The sequence below is a fragment of the Sphaerodactylus townsendi genome, linkage group LG10 (genome assembly GCF_021028975.2).
Source record: "Sphaerodactylus townsendi isolate TG3544 linkage group LG10, MPM_Stown_v2.3, whole genome shotgun sequence".
In the NCBI taxonomy this organism is placed as follows: domain Eukaryota; kingdom Metazoa; phylum Chordata; class Lepidosauria; order Squamata; family Sphaerodactylidae; genus Sphaerodactylus; species Sphaerodactylus townsendi.
In genome coordinates, this window is record NC_059434.1 from 45,832,838 (window position 1) to 45,855,992 (window position 23,155).

The 23,155-nt window shown below is 40.8% G+C and overlaps 1 protein-coding gene across 3 annotated transcripts in view; it reads left to right on the top strand.

Annotated features, from left to right (window-relative positions):
• Positions 1 to 280: 280 nt before the first annotated feature.
• The window catches only part of FBXW7 (F-box and WD repeat domain containing 7), a 135,021-nt gene continuing 112,146 nt past the window's right edge, over positions 281 to 23,155 (top strand). The window contains exons 1-2 of one of the 3 annotated variants that reach the window (XM_048509082.1): positions 296 to 967; positions 3,468 to 3,549. The gene's annotated coding sequence lies outside the window, so the exon portion shown is untranslated. Of the gene's footprint in view, positions 968 to 3,467; positions 3,550 to 23,155 lie in introns of all 3 variants that reach the window. The other 2 variants (XM_048509085.1, XM_048509081.1) reach the window with 2 other exon arrangements.

Genomic DNA, 23,155 nt, shown 5'->3' on the forward strand with positions numbered 1-23,155 from the left:
TAAACGGTCTTCGATGCGGATCACGGTCCGACAGCAAAACAGCACCATACGCCCAAAGCCCCAGCCCGCTCCTCGTCTTACTGCGGCTGCGCACAGCCAGGTGAACGGGAGGGCGCGCGCTCCCCACTCACTCCTGGCTCCTTCCCGCGTCCTGCCCTAAGTTCTTCGGCAGCCACGCCCTGTATCCTCCAAACCGCGTAGCATCCTCTGTGCGTCATCAAGCTGCGCAGCGAGGGGCGAGAGAAGGCGGGTGGAAGGGTGCCGTTGCTAGGCTACGTATGTCATCCTTCTGCGCCACCGCCGACAGGCCGTCCCTTCTTTGCCTCCACCCTCCCACCGCTGACTGTGAGTGAGCGACAGAAAACAAGCGGCGCTCCGAGAGCGCCTAACAGCCGGACCGTCCCGAGGTTCCGCTCCTTGTCCTCCTATTAGGCAAGAGAAGCGGCTCCGAGTCCCGCGCCGTTCGCTCGTTCCCGCCTCTGCTCGGATCGCGCGCGGAGACTCAGTCACCCACATGCCTGGGAGTGGGGCGGGAGCGGCGCTGAGCCCGGCCGCCCGGCTCCGCTTCCGCGCAGCCTCTGCCTGGCTGGGGCCCTAGCAGCGCCTACTGCGGGGACTGGGAAAGTGCATGAGAGCCAGAGCCGGGCTGGGGCCGCGGCCCGACCCACTCGCCGCCTCCCCCTCCAAGGCCGGCGTGGCCCGACCGGCCCCGGGGGGAAGCGGCGGGCAGTTCTGTGGAGGTGGCGGCTCCACGTGAGGCGCCCCCGGACGTGCTGTGTTGCTCCCCGGCGAGAGAGCTTCGGTGACCCGTGCCGGATTCTCCAGACGAAACGCCTGACTCGACGCTTCCTGGTAGCCCAACTTGCTGTGACGGCCCCAAGTTCTGGCTGCCTCGGCCGCCTTCCTCCCGGGTCAACTGCGGTCACAGCAGGAAGCCCAGCTGGACGCTGCTACTCTCGTTCCCAATGTGAGTAAATCCGGTGGGACTGCGGGGGGCTGAGGACCGAAGGGTCATCTCTGCGACCCGCTGTTGCAAGCACTTTCGTGGGTGCTGCACGTGGTCTGAAAACCTCATCCTTCCCTTGCGGCCCCCTCCCCGTTTCTGTGCAAAGGAAAGGGGTGGGGAGCCAGAAGGATGCTTGAGGAGATGCTCCTGGGGCGGTGCGAAGGGCCTCCTCCGCCGCTGCCCCCTCGTTTCAGATGCATCTCACGTCCCCGGCCGCTCTGCACGGTCTGCTGCGCTAAGTGACCCTCCCTTTTAGTCGCGGCGAGGAAGCCGGCCTCCTCCCACCCCTTCCCCTCTCATTCTCAGGGTCGGCGGAAACGATTGGTGTGTACCTTCAGGAGGCTTTAAATGGCTTTGTTGGGTAGCTTAATGAGACGTAGAGGGCTGTAAATCGCCAATCAGAAAACGACTTGGCCCATCATACTTGCTCCGAGAGTTTTCTCGCTCCACGCTTCGCCCCCACCTGAGAGTAATCAAAATTTTGAAATCCTTGTATCTTGTGACCAATGACTTTCTTTGGAGAGGATGTGGAAAACTTGGTAAAGTCATCCTTGGAGTATCTTTCTGCGTATTTTCTTTTCTTTCACTTCCTTAAGCAGGAGTTCTTCTGCCAGATTGCTTTATGGCTGGAGTGAATGTATGGGTACGATCCATATCCAGAGATGCCACTTCGGACTGCTGTGGTTCAGTAGATGTGTTTGAATGTTTGTTTCTCCCAGCTTTTTAATACTGTGACAGAATAATGCTTGGCAAAGTGAAGCAGTGTTATAGTACACTTCAGTATTATGTGTGCACATGCAGGCAGTCTCAATGGGACTTGTTTAATAGTAAGCATTGAACTGATTCTCAGGAGTTCAAAATACTATAAGCAGTTCCATTGAAATCAATCATTACCTCAACTCTATACAGTTGATCTTTAAAATCCCAAATGTAAAACACAGTTATTGAATTTGAAACTGGCCTGTTGTGGTTGAACCAGATTCTAATTCTGTCCAGTTTGGTCTATGAAAGTATAACTTAATGTAGAGAAAAGCACATGACAGGAACTGTGTTTCAACAGTAGTTCACACGTGGTGTTGCGGATAACTTTTCCTGTATTCCCAGTTCCTTTGTAGTGGTTTCTTGACATTGGAAAGCTTAAACAGTAAAGTTTCTGCTATTTTTCTTTGAACTGAAAATGCCAAACTTTAAGAAATTAATGGCATAGTTCATAGCACATCCACTCTAGAATAGTACATTAAAACGAATAGTTTGTGTAAATCACTTTAGTCTTAATGTCAATGTAGCAGTAAGGATTAGTAGCTCCTGAAACATACTTTCCAGCTTGCTTGTGCTATGTATTAGCTGTACATTCATTTCAATTGTTCTTCTTTTTCCTTATCTCAACAGTTGGAATTGGGTCTTCATTGAAACATCCTCCACTAGGGTTAATCAAGACAGCACTGTTGTTCACCTAGGTTTTGTCTCTGTGTATTTCATATTTCCTCTTCTCACTATCTCTGTACTTTTTACCTTATGACTATTCTTTCTCCATTGCATTTTCCTTGATACTTCAGTGTATCAAAAAACAAGTAAAGTGTCATTTAAATATTTATTTGTTATGCCAGAGTTAAATAGTCTGACCTGGAGAGTAAAAGAGCCGTTTTGAGCAGGTATATTCAGTTAGTCTTACTTCTAGGATAGCATTCTTAGGGTTGCATTTTAACTTCTGATGATTTTGCTGCGTACTCTGTGGAAGTCCTTATTTCAACTTATTTCAAAAGTTGGTCACAGTTTGATGGACCTGTTGTCATCTGGAAACCCTAGTGGACTTTGTAGCATCTGATATATATATTCATTCTGTACTGAATTGTATTACCCAGGATATAGTGCATCTAATGATCAAGCACAGTTACTTTTTGTCCTCCAGGCTACCACAGTATTTCTGATTTTATTTCATTCATTCATGTATTTTAATATAGGCCAGTACAGTGCCCAATTTCAGCTGACTAAAATCCTGAAAATTATTACTTGGAAATAAATTCTGTTTATAAAATAGTGACATTTCTAAGAATATGTGTAGTTGAATCACTGACTCTGCCTATTTTGTCCCCAAATCCGTCTTTTCCAAGTCTTACAGTATTGTAGTTCCTCCTGTATCTTTGATTGCGATATGATTCTGCATAGTTTAGCAGGTCCCTTTCTCACTGAGCCAAAGAACTTTAATAGTGGCAACAACAAAAAACAGCTGAGTAGCATAGCCGATTTTTGTTTCAGAAGTCTTGTCGTCTGTGGCATTTTGTGGACTTCCCATGTATCCTGGCTCACTGAGTTGTTTACAAGATATTGCCCTTAGCAGATGGGGTGGGGAGTTCCTTGTTGTTCTTAATGATCCTGTAACTGTTAAGATCTGGGCTTTGTGGCTGTTTCTTTCCAGTTCTTTACAATTATCTTGCTCTCTTGTGCTGTTTTCCATCTCCAGGTGTATATCCCTTTGTCCCTGTCCTCTGAAGTTAGTTCACCTTTAAAAAAATTTTTGATCTACCCAACCGGACCAAGCAAAAGTGAGTGTGACCACTCCTCCCCCAGTTATGTTTTCAGTACTTTGATCAATTACTTTCGTAATATGCTCCAGAAGAATAGACCTGTTTATATTTTTTGCTAAGGAATCCACATCGGTGAGTCTTAGTACTGATAATGGTTTTGTACTTCGCATATTCCTTTCTGTTCTTTGCTTGTTCATATTCTCTCTGTAGTATCCTGGTTTGTGGTAAGCCATAGTTTGCTGCTATATCTGAACTGGGCAAATTATTGTTCATGATTTTCAGTTCTGGCCACACAGACTGTGGCTTGCTTGGGCAATATGCAGCAGTGAATGGTGATTTGTGCAAACTAGGAAGTGGGTAACTTAGTGTGCCCAAGGTTAGGGGGAAAGAGTGTGAACCCAAAGCTTATCACGTTTCAGCTGAGCTGAAGAATCTGTTTCTGTCTTTAACAAATTTATTGTTGGCTGAACTTTTACTGATGGGTAGCTACCAAATTTTTTGATAAAACAAATTAAACTATGAAAATTTGTGCCACAAAATTTCATCACTTTTTGATGTAGGATAACTTACAATTAGATTTGGTGAATCCATGTTTCAAAGCATCATTTGGCAGTAAGTTGATTAGGCAATGAAAATTATTGACTAGTTGCTTTGCTAATGGTTGTCTAGTCATAAAATACTAGACAGCAACAGATTGGTTCATTCCTGGCTTTATTTTCTTCAGTGACTCATTTTGTCACAATCCAGGAAATGGGGATAACAGTAGTGAAGGGGTCAAACACACTTTTTTTTATACACATAACTGTCATCTTTACATTGTGAGTTCAACACTGCTTCGTAGGTCATGTGTGCCTTATAGAAGGTCATTAAAATAGCATCTGTATAGTAGTAATCTCAGTGGCTCAGTTAATATACCTACATAGCTCAATGCACATCTTTATAAAGGCAGACAGGTGTGGAACTGGCTCCTTATGTGATTCTGACAACTTTAACATCACAGTCCTTTGCAGAGTTACTCCCACAAATGAATGGTCTTAGACTGGAGTAACCCTCTTTAGGATTGCACTCCAAGCATGCCATTCCAAGCACAGGGAAACCGGTGATTGTTTTGGCAAGTTCAGAACTGCTAGAGTTATTGGAGTTATTGAGACCACTTTTGCAGGATAAACCTTTGTTGGTATCCACTTCCTTGTTAAAAATGCTGTCACATTTTTGAGACCAGCAAATCAAACCCTGAAGTCTTTTAAAGTAATAAGTCAGTGTGATGTGGTGATTAGAGTGTTGCGCTGGGATCTCATGTTTGAATCCCTACTCTTCAATTCATATTTGCTGGGTGATTTTGGGCCAGTCATTCAGTCTCATCTTCATCAGCTCACAAGGTTGTCGTGATGATGAAATGGAGAGGGTGAACAATATTGTAAACTTCTTTTGATTCCTGCTGGAGAGAAAAGTAGGGTATAAATATCTAAATAAAGACATATATCTGTTTGATTTCAAAATGGTGTAATGATACTACTGAAGTGACATTCAGCTGTCTAACCCTAATCTTCTTGAACAACTGTTAATTTCTACAGCAAATGAGGGAGGTACCTTCAAAGAGCCTCACTCAAATATAGATCTTGTTAAGTCTCTACACTTTGCCTGTCCAATGTGCGAACAATATAGGGGTTGTATAGGTGTAGTAATGTGTAATCAAATAAAGACAGTAGTGTTATACAGAAGCACAAATGAAGCTAAATTGGCTGGCTGACTTCCTATATTATTTCTAATTTTTAGTGCTCAGCAATGTTAGGCATTTTGATGTCACGCTGCTTGAAATACAGCTGCTCCAGAGGTTCATAGTGCAATCTTCAGAAGTATTAATCCAGTCCAAATCAGTAAGCTTAAGTTGGAATAACCGCATAGGACCGCACCGTTACTTTCTGGAGGAGATGCATTTCTAGCATATGACCTATAAATGTAACTTCAAGTAGTATAAAGGTGTATCTCGGGTGCTGAGAATCTTGCCTTTGGGTTCTCCAACACTTTGCAGATTTCTTTTTATTTTGGTCTGTTGACTAAATCCTGCCATTGGTCCTTCATTTGATTTGGTTCATGTTCTCTTTTATTAATACCAGAGGTTACTGTGAGAGGGAAAGTGATGGTGGAGGTGTGCTTAGTATTCTGATGCTTAGGGGTATAGTGGTTCTTTGCATCTTGCTATAAATAATAGTCAGAGAAGCCTTTTTTCAGCCACATCTTTAACGCCGACAGAATATTTAGAAACTTTAGTTGACTTCAGCATCTCCTATAAGGCCATAATATGTACCAGGAGAGTGAATTTTTTTCTTAGTCTTCTAAATAAGCATCTTACTTTACTCTAGAAGCTGGGCTGTATGTACCAGTGATGATTTATTATTATTATTAATAATAAAAATGAGTGTTCAGCCTTTATGGAGCATTCTCACGGTAATAATACTATTCATTATCAACGTGCCTTGGGTACTTAATATTTCAGGATCTTGCTCTGATGTGAACTTCCACTGAGCAGTTTACCTCAATTTCTGACTTAAAGAAAAGCAGTGTGCCACGGACTTCAATTTTTAGCCCTGAGTACAGGCAGCAATTTTGTATTGAGGATCTGTTCGGGGCTTGTTTCCTAAGAAATGTCAGGAGTGTGAGAAGGGAAAAATCAGTGGTTGGTAGTTTTCCAATGACACAATCTAAAGCAGTAAAGTAACAAAGTATTTTTAATAAAAAATGTCAGAGAAAAATACAAAAAGATTCACTCTTGGACTCGATGAGTGGCAGTGAAATGCAGGTAGTATTCAGTTTTGAAACTTACATGGGGGTTTAAACTTTTTATGCTCAAAGTTGGAGGTTCAGATTAGCTTAAGTTTAACTGTTGAATAATGTGAATAGCTAAGGGACTGCTGAGGAGGAGGAAGGTGGAAAAATGTTCATCTGTGCAAGTTCTTTGCATCAAAGAATCCACGCCGTAACGTGTATCTGTCAGACTGGAGATTGATGGACTGGAGATTGATATACTACATAAAGGGTTTGTGTGTACAAATGTATTGCGGATGGAACCCATCTCCCGGTATATTTGAGGTTTATCCAGTATCCTCTATGAGTTAGTAGATTCTTTTTCTTCATATTTGAATCTCGTTTCCATTGATCCTGTTAGACTGTGATTGGCTGAACAGTACCCTTCTATTCTTCTAACAGTGTGGTACAATATGAGGCATTTGTCTCACACTCTGCCCTTGCTACTAAAAATAAACCTTGAATACCTTTTAGCTATGCATCTTTAAATGTTTTTGAATTTCCTAACTCAAGTTCTTAGTCAGGCTTTAAGATTTGCTCCCTTTGAAGACAAAACAAGTTGGATTTATAGGCAACCCTTTTTTCATTCTCATGAGAAAATGTGAGAGCTGTATAGCAGTTCACTGAAGAAAACAGGACAGTCAAGAAGGGTTTTGGAGCAAAGCTGGAGGCTTGCCAAAAACAGTATATACAATGAGAGGGGTGGGAGATTTTTGTCTGGAAGGGAAAGCTGACTTTATGAAAAGGGTACAAGGGTAGAAAATGGGCCAGAAAGTTATTAGTGCTCAGAGTGAGGCTAAATTGAAAAGTGTGGCTTTAACTGAGGTTGAGATTGTAGATCATATAGTAACAGATAAGTAGATGCTGGGAAATTATTTAGTGTTAGGGTTATGATATTAACAAGTGCTATTATGGGTAGATAAGAGAATTAGCAATATTTTGTTTTAGTTTGTACTCCTGTATTTGAATTGTCATTACCAAGTAAACTAAATTGGAAGAAAGGAATGTGGAAAGAAGGAGTGTGTATGACATTTTTGTTTTCCCCATCCTCCCAGGAGCTCAGATTAATGTTTCGACTTTGTAAGAATCTTGTGAGGTAGACTTGTGAGGTTAGACAGAGAGAGACTTGCCCAAAGACAACTTGTGAAGTTAATGAAGTAAAATTATCTCAATTGATGTATCCCTTGATTTCTCTGTAGACACTAATATTCACTGGCTTTGTGGAAATGGCAGCTTTTGTGCTGCAAAGTTATTATTTTATTTCTTCCTAAAACTGAAACTGTCTTTGTAAACAACTCTCACAGTATAAAGCTAGTTTACTTTATATGGTTTCTGCTTCAGAGATGTTGGGATTTTGGCAAAGGGTTGAATGTGTGGCTAAAGTCTTGTCAATAAAACTAAACTTCTTTCAGGTAGCATTCTCTGACAATAGAAGCTCAGTCATTAAGAAGTTCTTGTTGAAATTAAGCAACTATGTCCACTGTTTGTCATATCATTGTAACCTAATGTAAACAGTACATCTGTTTATCGGAGTTCTGACTAAATGTCTTCATGTGAAGTCCTGACTACTTTGATAAATTCCTCAGTGATAATAGTATTAGCTGCAACAGCAAAATCTTGTGGCACCTTGAAGACCAATTTACACTGGGATGAAGTGATTAGTTTAGTGGTAGATATATATAGTAGAAATCTAAGCAGGAAGAGAACAAATAATTGACTTTTTACCCATATTAGACATTAGCATTGATAACCAATGTGAAGCCCTTTAACAGGAATATTTGCAAATTTGTCGTTGGACTAAGGTCTTGGTAAATCCAGGGAATGATAGCTGCTATAGAAAATAATTACTCTTTATGCATTTATTTATCTCTGTCAGCTGATACCCAGGCCCTGCGGGACCTTAACCAGTTCCCCAGAGTCTGTAAGACAGAGATGTTCCACTGGGCCTTTGGTTGAGGCCATTCCATGAGTTAATAGTTGGTTTGATTTATCTGGCTTCCCATACCCAACTACATTTGATGCCATGATACCACCCGAAACATCACACATGCTTCCCATCATGTGTATTGGCCCTCCCCACTTTTGTCTTCCCTCTTTGTCTCTCCCCATCCCTTGGGAAACCGAATACCATAAGGGACGGAGAGTGTTTTTAGGTTTGGGACTTTGGTCGCCATATATGTTAGATTAAGATTTATTGATATCAATTGTCTTATGGTTTTATCTTGTGTATTTGTATTTTTAGTGACTGTTTGCTTCTCCAAGCCCGACTTTGGTTGAGGAGAGCAGGGTATAAATTCAATAAAATAAAATATTTTTATTATTAATTTTGCAATGTTTATTTACGACCAGTAGCTCCTAGTCAAGAGTAATTCACACCATTCTATTCAACCTTGCCATCATTTGACTGGATTCGTTTGTGCTCTATGTAGTGCTTTGTCACTATAATGTCTTTTGACTTGCTTGACCCTTTGGCCAAATAAACCTGCTTGTTCTCCTTCTGTCTGCATTTGGGTTATGTGTGTGTGTACGTGTGTGTATATATATCCTCTTAGACAACCACATCATGCATCTGGTAAGTATGCTTTGTCCAAAAACTGAAGCAATAAATGTATTAGCCTTTGGCTGATTCCGCATGGGCCAAAAACAGCAGTGTGAAAACGGTGTGAAAACAGTATAAACCCTTTTACAACGTTTTAAACCCTTTTACACCATTTTCACACCGGTTTCACACTGCTTTTTTTGGCCCATGCGGAATCAGCCTTTGAGAAACCACAAGAGTGTACTGTTTGGATAAACTTGGTTATTAACCTTTAATATCTTAGTAGGTATGCCTCCCCGCTTCAGAGAAGACTATGGGCCTCAGTGAACTTACGCTGCCCAAAAGGCCAACTTACATCCAAGGCACAGCCCATTGGTGTAATGTCGGCATCGTAACATATGTGATCTTGTATCTTTCACTCCCCAGATCTTATTGCTTTCTGTTATTGTTACATTTTATAAATTCTACACAGTTCATCTATCACAAAACCTTTTATTTTCCAGGTGGTAAACTCTCCTCCTCGGTCCCTGGAAATGGAATGTTATGGTCGCTATATTGTATTCTGAAGAGTGTACACACACGATTGCTGAGCTGGAAGGATAGTTGCACTAATTTTTGTAGGCGAATTCTGATTGCCTCTTACGTTTCAAGCAAAGCTTAATATCAGCATGTTCTTTTGGGATGTCCTGTGCGGCTCCTTCTCTTTTCCCCACATTGAAAAACTAACGAGTGGAATTTTACTGTGGTTGTTTGAATACCTCTTAGCCATGCAGTTCATTCCTGAAAGGACTGTTGGCTTTGCATTGGTGGTCAGGCAATTACCATGTTCAAGTAAGCATGTAATATACTGTTTGTTTTCACCCCACAATAAGAAAAATGGGGATTTACGTGTGTGTAAGTTCTTTTTAGAATTTATTGTTGAATGCTGAAACTCAGTTTGAATAATAAGGTTTTTTTAGGTAGACTTCACAAAAATGTCCATAATGCATTGCGGTGTATCTGACAATCTTTCATAGACTTTTTTCTGATAGTAAACTGCGATTCTACAAGATCTAAACTTCCACATGGATGTCTCTTAAATGTGAATTAGATATACATTTACTATTAACTTTTCTCTGATTTGCAGTGTGGATTCCTAAAAGTGTTTAAGTCAATAAAATAAAAATATATGATACAAATACATGGAAAAACGTGATAAATCAGTGAAAAAATGAAACAGGGTGTATCCCTTTGGTTTAGTCTGTCTGTAAGAAATGTGGGATGAAGAAAGATTAAGACGCTGCCCATGTCTCACTGTTTGGATGCAACAAGTTGGCTCTTGCCTCCTGGCAAGTAAACACTCCCATGAAATTGATCAAGCAACAGCAAGGTGCTGTTTATGTTTCCCTTACAGTGGCCAGCCATGTAATTTGCGAAATTTGGTTTCTCAGTAGAAGAATAGTATGTGTGTGGTGATTGTATTGCATTTTAGCTGTGTTTCTTGTGCAAGTTTTCTAGCAGGATCATGGAACTGAAATTAGTATGCTTCAATCTATATAAACATTCAAAGAAGTGAACTTAAGAGATGTTTCTAGAGTTTGTGGGAAAGCCAGAAATATTGCAGTTAGATGCATTCTCCGAGGCTTCTGATGTTTCATAGACTAACAAAAGGTTGCTTTATTAGTTGCTTTAATGAACAAATCGCTTTATTGGCTTAGACATACTGGTAGCTTTGTCGGTCCAAACAGCTATGAGTTCTTATTTCAATTCACCATTGTGCTGAAGTAGTGAAGTGATAGCCATTGACCTTCTGCTAAAGCACAATAAAAAGTATTTTGTGAAGAAAAGTGCACACGGAAAACTGCAACACAGTTCTTGGACTATAACTAAACAACTTAAAATGAGTCTTCCTGTGTTCAGACAGACCCTTGTAATGTTTCCTAGCACACATACCTAAAAATGTTGAACCTGGGTCTAGCAGTGAGGTTGTGAAATCTTTTTCTGTGAAAAAAATATCAAATTAATATTGTACTCTTGGATTCAGAGTCCTTAACTAACAAAGCAGAATGAAATAAACTGGTAATAGAGTTGTTGTACTAGGAGGGTGGGTTTATGCTTTTGTTATTCCCGAGAAATTTTACTGATTTAATTCTAATTTGAGACTATAATTATAATAAAATTGTATTGCCACATTTTAAGAAAAGTTGGAGTGTTGCTGTCACTAACTAGTAGACATTATTACTTGTTAATATATGCAGTGAAAAAAAATGAAGATAGGTGTCCAGCAGGAACTCATTTTATGGTTTAATACTCATTTGCTTTTCTCGCCATCTTGTCACCAGATGTGATATAGATCTGTTTTTCTTTTTTCTTTTTGCACTTGAAAAAAATATTTACAATCCAAGGGAATGAAAATTTACTCCATGCTCAAACAGGATGAGTCTGTGTGGGGTGTGTGGTGGAATTGGACCTATAATACAGAAGTTTTACTTTTTGGATTTTTGCAAGTATATGTTATCTGTTGTGGATGATAGGCAGGAGTGCAAGAGATGCTGTAACAGTTATGGTGATGGAAGGATACGTTGACATCTCTTTGATTGGCAGAATGTGGGAAAGGTGCTATTTTCTGGGTAGAGAACATCCTTTACAACATGCCAGCTCTTGGCTGTGTTAACATCTCTTGATTAGACCTGGCACACAGATTGCTTAAAGTCCTGGGAGCCCATGTGGGGAGGGGCCTGAAAATGAGGGGGTTTATTGGGAATGCTGTTGGTCAGTCTTTTGGGGCTGTCTCTCCTGGGTACATTTTCAGTGAAGGATGACAGAAGGGAATGATGCTAAAGATGGCTGGAGATTCACTTGCCGGGGGCGGGGGGGGGGGGGCATCATGCTGCTAACCAAAGACCAAATATGCCATGGATTATAAGTACCAAATAACTTTCTTTTTGTACATTTTGTTTATCTAGATCTGTCTTGTAGTTTCCTGAGATTTTGTCTTGTTAATATAAAGTTGAGGTGGTGGCAGTGAGAAGGGAAACAGAGAGGTCGGGGGACAGTGGGTTGTCTTCTCCACAAGGTTCACTACAGTATCTTATCCTGATGAAGTGGTTATTGTGATCATAACTGGGACTGGATGTAATGATTTTGAAGACAACATGTAATGGATGGATAGTTTCAAACCCTCAGCAGCCTTCCCTTTTCAGCTGGCAAAGCTGATCCAAACCTAAGAGGTCACATAACCTTTTTGTATCCCTAACCATTCTTTCACCTCACATGTATGAACTGAGGTATGCCTTTGATAAAGTACAAACGGACAATAATCATTTGTGGTTTAGATGTACTTCCCCATTTCCTTTCTTCATCTTGTGGTTTGCTGTAATAACTTATTTCCATAGGTTAGGAGGTACTGTTAATAGGCAGCTCACTCAGCAAGGTTTGAATACACTTGATAACTGGAGAAAAGCAAGAAACAAAGGAGTAAAATAGGTTAGGGAAAAGAAGGGTGATTCAAGGTTGAGTATGAGGTACTTCTTTGTTAGACATCTTCTTGAAGATGGTGTTTAAGGCAAACAATTACCGTATGTGCTGAATCCTACCCAGACTGATACCTGACAGTGTAGGAATATCATTTTCTACTTTTTGCTTTGTGTGTTATGTTTCATATATTTTTAATTGTCATGCAGATATCTGATTTCTATTAATATTTATTTATTTGAATATAAAATGTCTGTGAATTTCCCATGCTGCCTGCTTGTCAGCCAGCCACCTTATTCACACTATCAAAGTTTTTTCCTTCACAATATGGTTTTTTTAAAAAATACAGTAAACTTTTAATATTCAAAGTGATGGCAACATGTGGTTTTTGTTAGGCTTTTTCTGGGTCAGCCAAGCTGTGAGTGTGCCCATTTGCAGGTTGGCACCCACAGGAGGCCCTGCTGACATGGGTGTAGCTGCTGTGGCAGAGCATAGGGAAAGGTGGTTTTACAGATAAGAGGGATTGAGACCATGAAGGATTTTATATGTGATAATCCTGGTACCTGATGGGCAGAGCAACCAGTGGAGGAACTGCAGAATGGCAGTAATATGCGTGCTATGTTTGTCTCTTGGTAATAGCTGAGCCTCTGCATTCTGTACCAGTTGGGGTTTCCAGATTGACTTGAGAGAAAACTTGTGTGCAGTGCATTATAGTCGTCTAGTCATGATGTTCTTGTGGCAAGGATACAGGTGGCCAGATCTGCTGTATCATGGTAAAAGGCCATCGTAGAGAATCATAAAAAGCAACCAAAGAATTGACCTGTAATAGCATTTTGTGAAAACCTCTGCAAATGTATTAGGTTATTTGGATCCATTGTGTGTTAGATTCTTTGGATCCATCCAGTGAGAGACCTTGGAACTTCTAAATCAGTGCCGCTGTGAGTAGCAAAGTGCTGGACTAGATGGACTCTGGTCTGATCCAGCTGGCTTGTTCTTATGTTCTTAGTGGTTCTCAACCTGTGGGTTGGGACCCCTTTGGGGGGTCAAACGACTCTTTCACAGGGGTCGCCTAAGAGTCCCTGCATCAGTATTCTCCATCTGTAAAATGGATAAATGTTAGGGTTGGGGGTCACCACAACATGAGGAACTGTATTAAAGGGTTGCGGCATTAGGAAGGTTGAGAACCACTGAAATCTAAATGCTATTAAATACTGAAGTGCCATTTAGAAGGGTATAGTGTCTGTAGTCTTTTAAGTATATGAGTGATACAAACTGTCTGTCAACTTTGTAAATAGTCCTTTTTTTCCTCCGCACAATGTAACATGCTGTCAAAACTCGGTTCTTAAATATTTCTAGTGCTTTATTGTCAGTGTATGTTAAAATCACTTTCAAATGTAAACCATTTACTGTTTCTTGTTTTCATGTTTGTACAACAACCAGAAACAATTGCCAATTTTCTCACAGTGCTAACCCTCTGTGACTTTTTTCTTTTGCATATTTGATCAAATGTTGTCTGTCTCGTCTAAGACCCATTATTTGCATTTGAAATAGAATTCAGTAAGCAGAATTGTTTTCATTTTGTGCAGAAAAAATGTGAGTGTCTTAGTGCATGATGTGTATGTGATAAATCTGTTGCTCATTTTAGATTAGTCTGTTGCTGAGATTTTTTAAAAAATGGGGACAGTTTTGCAATGGCTAGTGGTAGTACTTACAAGGTAGAGCACACCTGATCTTTTTGGATAAATTGTCTTACGCAAATATTAAAATACTCTGAACTTAAAATCTGACATGTTGGGAATGGCATCTTGTATCCAACTGGAATTGATGGGGTTTAAAATGTGGACTCTTTTCTTCAGGGACTGTAACAGTAACTTAAAGTTTGAAATAACGGGTCTCTTTATTAAATGGCAGTAACATTCTTCTGGTATTTTGAATTTCAAATAACAATAGCATAACTATAAAAATGACTGGCTTCCAAAGAGCAATAATAAATTTTTAAAAAATCATTATGACTTATAGTTTATGACAGCTCTCTGAAGAGTTTTTATAATTAATAAGTTAGCATATGTAATTAATATTTTTAAACCAAACACTAGATTTTAGCATACTAGAGGAAGTCTACTTGTAGTACCTTTCTGCCAATCTAGGTTTGTTTGGTTTCATTGTTAACTGAAAGAAGTTGTAGGGTATGTAATTTTTTGGGGAGAAAAGTGAATGACTTAAAAAGCTACCAGGCAATATACAGGGTATTTTACAATAGTAGAAACCACAGGAAACTGGCAGCAGAGTAGCCAACATTCCATAGCTGTGGTTCACTGTACCCAGTTATTTCTCCTTCCTTTTTATCTGTCCCTTTATGTGATCTGCTTGTTGTTAACTTTTTCATGGCCCAATTATGCGGTTCTTGCCCATGCTTGTCCCTGACACTTTGAGTTTCTTAGTCACCAGTCATTCTCACAGTAAAGTAGCTGGTCCTCATTATGACAGTTAAACCAAACAAACCTAAGCGCTGTGCCGTCTGCCTGTGTCCTCTGTTGGCAACGTCATGGTTTCTCTGCTTGCCTTTTGGGTTAAGTATGGCTCAGGAAGTGCAACCACCCTAGCTGCCTGCCAACTAGAACCCTTTTCTAGTGGTCTTCTCTGGCGAGCCATGGACAAAAGTAGGGACTGTATAGTTGGCTGACTCTTTGGGTATGTGGAAAATTATAGCTTTGTTAACTAATCAAAAGAAGAAAAATCAAAAAGTGGCCTGATTATGATACTCAGGATCGCAATGTGGTGAGAGCAAGTGAGAGTCACTCCAATAAAGAGGGAATGATTACCCTTCTTGAGTACTAAGAAGTGATAGCATCCTGGAGAAGAGAATCTTGGTGGTAGATGGCGATAGTGTACCTCTATGGTCCCTCATAGGCTCCCAGCTTGTTGAACTCTGATCTCTTACTTCTTCCCAAGAAACTTTAATTTCTCATTTGAGCAGAGGACATCCTGATGTTTGGGTACCCTTTGTCACACAATCCCAGGAAGCAGGATATTAGGTCATTTTCTTCCCACCCGTGAAGAGAGGAGTATCTCCTTCTGTTCTTTTCCTGCCTCCTCTGCACGCACAGGCCTCCAAAGTGCTCCACTTGCCCTTTGGCCTGTGGAGTTCCTTTAAGGTCATTGATTTTTTCACTCATGTGCCTTACTCTGTATTTTCTTCTTCAAGGGGAAAACTCCTTGTTCATCCTTCCCACCTCCAGCTCTTCTGCTTTTTTGAAGTAATTCTAGGCGTAATTTGGCCACTCAGAAGGAAACAGTGGAGAGTCAGGCTGCAAGGAGAATTTTGGCACCAAACCCCCTGTGCTTTACTGCAGCAGTTGCCAGCGGTCTGGAGCTGCCACTTCCCCTGCAGCACAAGTGCAACCTGATCCCCTTCCATCTTCTTCCAGCCTCTTTCCATAGTGGGTCCAGGACTGTAAATTAAATGAACTTCTGCCATCAGTGGAAAGTGTTTATATGATGTTTTAAGTGTTGTTATAAATTGGTTTTATTGGTTTATATAGAAGGTTGGGAGCTGCCTTGAGCCTGCAAGGGGAAGCGTGGTGTATAAAACGAAATAAATAAATAAAGGTGGTGAGTAGGCTGGTCACTCCTGCTTCTCTGGGCTCCTCAGGAGGAAGTGGAGATGCCTTTGTTGCCCTGGTGGATCTTCAGGAGTGGCCGACTAACTTTTCAAATAATGAAATGGTCAGAAGACAGCAGTTTCAGGGATGGCACCCTGGCCACACCACACCTCATCAGCCTATGTTCTGCCGAAAAGTCCTTTACCCCAAGGGACTTTTTAATGGGCCAACCTCATATCACCAAAAAGGGACTTTTTAATGGCCCAACCTCATCTCACCAAAAAATCTTCCTGGCCTACTAAAGCAGCACAACCAACCTACCTCCCCATCTTCCCAGGCTTCATTTGCAAGGTCTTTAACAGCTGGCGGAGAAGATTTACAAGTCTGATTCGGAGCACTCAGGGTCTCACTCAGATAAGACAGTTTTCTTGTGATGAGTTGCCCCCCATACTCTACAGGGCCCTAAAGATTTTGCAGCTTTGCACCCCTAAGGGAGACGAGGAGCCTGAAAATTGGGGCCACAGAGCTGTTTGGTACGCCCCAAACCTTGGACTCTGCCCCTCATTTTCTTTGCTTTTTCACTGAAGGGGTCAAGAAAGTATGGACTGAACCTTCATGTCATCACTTTCATATCAAACGTGCCAAAAATTATACTCCTTTTCACCAAAGGGTCCCTCAACTCTGCAAAATTCCAATATATCATGTAATTTAGCTATTCTTGAACCTAAGGACACTTGAATTTTGTGGCTGATTTGTGCTTTTGTGATTGTACTCTGTGAACCTTTTTAGAGGGGCTCTCCCAAGTTCGAATTGGTGCAACCTTATATGTGATTACTGGCATGCTTAAAAAAAATGCACTAGTATAGTTTATTGTGAAATAGATCAACATTTTCATTGGAATGAGGAGACTGACTTGTGGGGTTGCCAAGAAGTACTATTTTTACCTCTTAAATACTCAAGGGTAGCAGTAATTTCATAATGTGCAGGTGAGGCATGTAGATTTGAATGGTATGAATGAACTCTTGATCTGTAGCATCTTTTGATTTGTAGCATCAAATTGTTTGCATGCAAACAAGCATTGTTACAAAAACACACGTTAAACTAGTTTGATTAGCATTTTCAAAGTAAGATGGGCTATTATAACTGTTTTGGACAAAGTAGAGTAACTATACATGTGACGAAAGGGATTTTTTTTTAAAAAAACCCAGGTAACGTTTGATATTCTGTGGAAGATATTGTTTTGATGTTTAAGGCAGGATTCGTCTGCATATGTGTCTCTCTGCCGTTGAAATTCTTGGGGAGAAATATTTACCTAAGCATTCACCATGTTTTCTTTACCGGATTATTGCCCAATGCATGGCCTGTCAACTGGCTCCATCTTTATGCATCCTGAGAATCAATAGTACATTAAGGATACTGACATGGGGAGGGTGAGCGCATAAATAATGAATAACAACCTTTAGTGCTAGTATTTTGTTTCTGTTAAGAGCAATACAGATTTCACTGCGTTATCTGTGCATTTGATATCAAATTTAACACATCATTATCAGACCACAAATGCTAATTATAATCAAAAGCTGCTTCTTTGATTAATAGGCAATTTGAGGACAAATAAAGCTTAAATTAGAACTATTATTAACAAATGAGAGTACTGCTTAGTGCTTCCAGCTTCCTTGAAAAGTGGGAACCTTTAGATCTGTTTTCTTTAGGAGGATAAAGGGCACTGCCATTCACGATGCTGAAATATTTCTCAAATATGCAGGCTGAAAGGTAGGAAATAAGCAGGTACATACACAGAGAGTGGAATACTCAAAGCAGCATCAGTCCCTGGACTCTTAACAATATGGTTTCTCTGGGATTCCAAACAGTAAAACCTTGGAACCCTGTTTTATTATTTTCTAGCCAAATAGACCCTTCCTTTCAGTTCTTACCTTCTTGACAGGTATAATATTGGATTTCTATAATGGAGAAGTAATTAAAAAACTAACAAAAAAGAAAGAAAAGCAATCGCTTGCATGATGGACCACTAATGACCATAAAGGAAATACTGACTGTTCGCTATATGTTACCAGGTTATAGCATAGAAGTTGTTGTGGGTTTATTTAAATTTTTTGGTTCAGCATACTTTATAGCATGATTATAACAGACTTTAGTAACATTCTGCAAACTGAGATCCACTCCAGGGTGGGGATGAAGGAGGGAGTGAAGTCCCTCTTGGTTGTATGAGCTGCTTCATCTTGTGATGCAGCTGCTTTGGAAGACACTACAGCGTTATAAGGGTGAGCGCTGCATGTTCATTCTGTATATTAATTTTTTCATTAGCTTCCTGTGATTTTTTTCTATCCTGCACTTTGGTCGCAAGCATACATCAGCGATAAGACTTCTTTATGAGCTCAGAAATGTGACTGGGCAAGGCAGCAGCTGATTTTTAGAACTTGCCTGTTTCAGGACATCTGAGCAATTTCACCTGATATTACTTTACGTTTTCCTTGTAACGTTCTCTCCCCCTCACCCGCGAACAGCGGTGTAGAATCAGCACAGGAAGAGTAAAGTCCTTGGCAATACCAGCTCAATTGCATCTGCAGATGAGGATTTAAAATTCTATGCAGCAGACAGTACTCCAGCAGGCGAGTAAAAGGTTACTGCATTATTTGCTTGTTTGCATGCAGAGTCTTTCTCTACAAAAGGCTTTTTATTCAATTGGCATTGGTTGTTTGCATTTAAATATTACTAGGAAATGATTTAATATCAATGTGAATATCAAAAGGGCAGAGCAAGGTTGAAGGAAGAGGTAGAGCTGGCTCAATATAGCTGTGTACCAGTGCTAGAAGAGAGGGGGAGGAGACAGACGAAACACAGCTTTTTGATGCATAGTGAAAACAAGAAGTTTTGCTTCCACATTGATGCCTAACCTGCTGTCATGCCACCTGCTTTTTTTTTTAACCGTTTGGTGGGAGTGATTCAGTAGACAACTACTGATAGCTCTATCAGTGTGACAATTATTTCAAGGCAGATTACCCTGTAATCAAGCTGAGCATCTGTGTTAATATGCACTCTCTTGCTACAGATATTCTAGTGCACGGCTGCAATGATAATAATGCAAAGCTTTTAATAACTGAAAGATCAGCATGTCATCTTCTAACACATAGTTACTGCGTTTAATATTGCTTGGGAAACATCAAGGTTTTTTTTTTAAAAAAAGTGATAATCAGCAAAACAGGTGACTTCAGGAACCTGACCATGTTACTGAAGAAACCTACTTTGTTGTAGCATAAAAATACCATTTCTTCCACAGGGACTAAAACAGATAATTTTATTTAGTTCCTCTCAGGTATTCTTCCTTTCAGTCCCTGATTGAACTAAAAGACTTGGCGAACTTTTGCTTCTAAATTAGTTTTCCTTGAGTGTTAAATCCATGTTTTGTTTGCCTCTCGTATTTTCCATTGCTTTGGCATGATCTCTTTTTATCTGGAATGTTTTCCTCCCCTTTGTATTATTGTGCCAGATCACATAGTATTACAATTTTTTCCCCTAGCATTTTAAACAGCTTTATGTTTTGTGTTCAAATTTGTTGCGCTGAGGGGGGTACATCCATAATGCGTGTAGACATTGCAAATTTGAGCCATAGAACATATTTGTTCCTAGCTTTACTGTAATTGGCCGGTTACCCAGGCCGTTTACATTAGATAATTAAAGGTTGAGCAGCTTTGGTCAGGTTCTCCAGGAAGCCGTTCTCTGATACAACCAGCAATGCAGCAGCAGTCCCACTTCATATACTGAACAGATCTTGAATTGTGTGCAAGAGAACCTGGAGGGGCGTGGCTCTTTTCTGTTGGCTGTTGGAAGACTGTGCATTCAGAGCGGGAATGGGCTGGGTAGCAAACCTGAAGCACTACAATAAGATAAACTCTGAGCTCCTACAAAACTGGAGAGCACCAGGATGGCTTGCCTTGCGGAAAGTATAGGCAAACGGATGCGCTTTGAAACTGAGAGCTTTGCTTGGCAGTAGTGGCTAGTGTCGGCTTTGCAGGAACACAGTTGTTTTCTTTTTATCAGTGTGCATTTTTGCCAGGGAACTGCAGAATGCGGCAGCCAGCCAGTTTTGATTGTGTGTGGGCCCATACCAGTACTGATTTCTTAAAGGATAAACTCATCCGATGAGCAAGTCAATGTGTGGCTGTGGCTGCAGTGTTATTTCTTCTTTAATGAAGAGGCTGGGCCGTTCGACCTGCTGCTCCGATCTTCTGTCTTGCAGCCATACATCAGACCAGTTGCAGAGATTGTCCACCGACTGTCCCAGTCAGCCAAAGAAGGTAACTATGCAAATTTATTTAAAACATTTCCTTTAAAGCAGATGCCATATGCACCTTACAAAAGATCCAATTTCATATGTTTTTAGGGGGGTTTTTTTGACCTTGCAGCAGCTCCCCGATATCCTCTTGCCATCATCAGATTGTGTAGCAATAGAAATGTGCTGCAGTAATTGATTTTGTAATAGGATCAGGTGATTTACTGGCTGCACTGACAAACACTTGCTTGCTCTGAATTGTGGAACAGTCTAATGGATGTTTGTGACTGCATCCTGGAGTTGCTCTGGAAGTGCTGGAGGTTTAGAAATAATGCCGAGTTTCTTATTTGAATTAAGCTGTTTAACTTGCTCTATCCAGTAATGTTACTGAATAAAGTAGCTACTTTCCCTCTATAATTCTAGTGGCACCTGCTAGTTTAGCAGTTCAAACCAAAGCAAAGTTGCACTTGGTTAGTTCTGCTGATCTGCTGCTGATTTAAAAGGGTGAAACCCTGGTTAGAATTATACTGTGAGTGTGTCATATGTAGTTTTTAAAGTTTCCGTAAAGAAAGATTTATTATAATTCGTACCTTTTAAAGGAGTTCAACAACAAGTATAGCTGTTCTTGGATATCTGTAAAACAGATCTAGGATATCTTTTTACAGTTTAAGGCATAAATTCTGAATTTTGATGTAGCTGAATTGTAATGGGCTTACTAATAGGTTCTGTTGATAGGATTAAGCTGTTAATCTTTGTGATTTCTGATACTTCAGTTTCACATGCAGTTATCAAGTACACCAACGTGGTGTAGTTCTTAAGTGTGGCAGCGTGGTGTGGTGATTAAGAACAGGTGGACTCTAATCTGGTGAACCGCGTTTAATTCTCCACTCCTTGACCTGAGTGGCAGACTCTTTTCTGGTGAACCAGATTTGCTTCCTGCTGGGTGACCTTGGGCTAGTCACAGTTCATTCAGAAGTCTTATCAGCCCCGTCTACCTCACAAGGTTCCTGTTGTGATGAGAGGAAGGGAAAGGAGCATGTAAGCCGCCTTGAGTCTTCTTACAGGAGAGAAAGGTGGTGATCAGGAGGTATAAATCCAAGCTCCTCTTCTAAGTTTAAGAAGCACAAATATTATATTTCTGGTTTATCCCTTTTTATCCCTTTTTATCCCTTTTTTCATTCTGCAAGTTCATATGGAAGAAAATTACATGCGATACACAGCTGTGATGACCTAATCTAATCCCACAGGAGCAGAGCATTTTGCTGAACTGGTAGATAACAAGGTGGAATCCAAAGAGCTATTCAGGCTTGCTCAAGGTCCTGAAGATGGCCAAAATAATTTCATGATTCTTTCTTTTTAATGGAAGGTCCCCATGCCTGACCACAACTGCTTTTGGTTTCAAGTGTGGCATGTGGTACGGTGAGATGCTGTTTGAGAAATACAAGTTCAGAGTTAGTTGTGTGGCCGTCGTTGAGTAGTCCCTGTGATCTGGGACCACACCTCACTGGACCGCATATCAATTGCTGCACAGACTACCTATAGTGGTACTTCACTGTTGGGTGTTCTTTTGCTCCCTGGTTCTGTATAACTTTGGCTGGATTTGTAGAACAGATTATACTTTTGGATTACACTTGAGATGCATATATGGAAAAACCAGTAATAACAAGAGCTAACTTTTATAATCTCCTGGTATTTGTCTGTTCCCTGTTCCTCCCTTAAGTTGCTTAAGCATCTTGGTTTCATATGATTCACGTGAAGCTGCCTTATCCTGAAACAGAGCATTGGCCTATCAAGATCAGTATCATCTACTCAGAATGGCAATAGCTCTCCAGGGTCTCAAGCAGAGGTCTTTCACCTCACCCATTGCCTGGTCCTTCTGACTAGAGATGCCAGGGATTGAATATGGGATCTTCTATATCAGCGGTTCTCAACCTGTGGGTCATGACCCCTTTGGGGGTCGAACGACCCTTTCACAGGGGTCGCCTAAGACTCTCTGCATCAGTGTTCTCCATCTGTAAAATGGATAAATGTTAGGGGTGGGGGTCACCACAACATGAGGAACTATATTAAAGCGTCGCGACATTAGGAAGGTTGAGAACCACTGTTCTATATGCTGATCCGATACTGTACCACTGAGCTCCCTTGGTTTGATTGGTCTGTTCTGCATGTCTTTCAGCTTTGCAGTTCTTGTGGTATACGTGGTTTTTCCCCTAAATAATTTGCTATTTTATTTACTATCTTTCAGATCCAAAACTTTAAGAACTCTCCTTTTCTGCAAATGGAAAATCTTTAAATATTGTTAAATAGTATCTAACTAGCGGCATAAAATATCTGGTCACTTGTAAGAGAAATTAGTATCTTCCTGGGTTCTTTCCTCCCTAGCAGCCAGCGAGTGATTCGCCAGCCTGGCTGATGCCAATGGGAGTGAGGCGGAACAGAAAGCCTGAGAGCAACACATGGAGTAGCCGAGAGGGAAGGGCGGAGCAGGCGTTGCCACATGTAAGGTTTCCAACTCAGGGTCAGAAAATTCATGGAGATTTGGGGGTGCCATCATGTAACTGCAATCAACAGCCGTTGGGGCCGGTTCCTCCTCTCCCTCGGGCTCCCACTGCACGTGAATGGAGCCATCGCCGCCATGGCTGGCGGGCCGGATAAATGCCTTCAGGGGGCCACATTTGGCCCCCGGGCCGTAGTTTGGGGACCCCTGATTTAGATGAAGGTGGAGTGAAAATTGTTGGAAAGAACATCAGCAATTTGAGATATGCTGATGATACCACATTATTGGCAGAAAATAGTTGAGACCTGAAACAACTAGTGATGACGGTTAAAGCAGAAAGTGCCAAAGCAGAAATACAGCTGAATATCCTGAAAACAAAAGTAGTGGCTACTGAAGAATTACATACCTTAAGTATTTTTTTTTAAAAAAATTATTTTAAA